The following is a 417-nucleotide window of genomic DNA, read 5'->3' on the forward strand; positions in this document are numbered from 1 at the left end:
TCCCGGCGGGTCGGTACCGGGCCCCCCATCAGCGCTCGCGGAGCAGGGTCGGTACCGGGGTCCCGGCGGGTCGGTACCGCGCCCCGCGGGCGCTGCCCGGGAGCCCCCTAGCGGGGGCGGGCGGACGGGCACGCACCGCGGCGCGGTTGGGGTCGAACGGGACTTTAAAGCCCACCCGGTGCCATCCCCCGGTGCCACCCCCGCCCCGGACAGGGACTGCTCCAACCGGCCCAGGGTGCTCCCAGACCCGTCCGGTGGGATCCCGGCGCTCCCCCAGCCCAGCAGCCTTGGGGACCCCCCACCGCAGCCCCCAGAAGGCTCCGGCTTCAGCCCCGCATCCCAACCACGGGGGCTCCTCTGAAACACTGGAGCAAAACCAGTGGAGCAGGCAGACAGAACAGGCCTGAAAGACCGAGA

This window comes from Corvus kubaryi, unplaced genomic scaffold, assembly GCF_017639235.1.
Source record: "Corvus kubaryi isolate FWS band 111438036 unplaced genomic scaffold, C.kubaryi_AGA036_p1.0 121, whole genome shotgun sequence".
Taxonomy (NCBI): domain Eukaryota; kingdom Metazoa; phylum Chordata; class Aves; order Passeriformes; family Corvidae; genus Corvus; species Corvus kubaryi.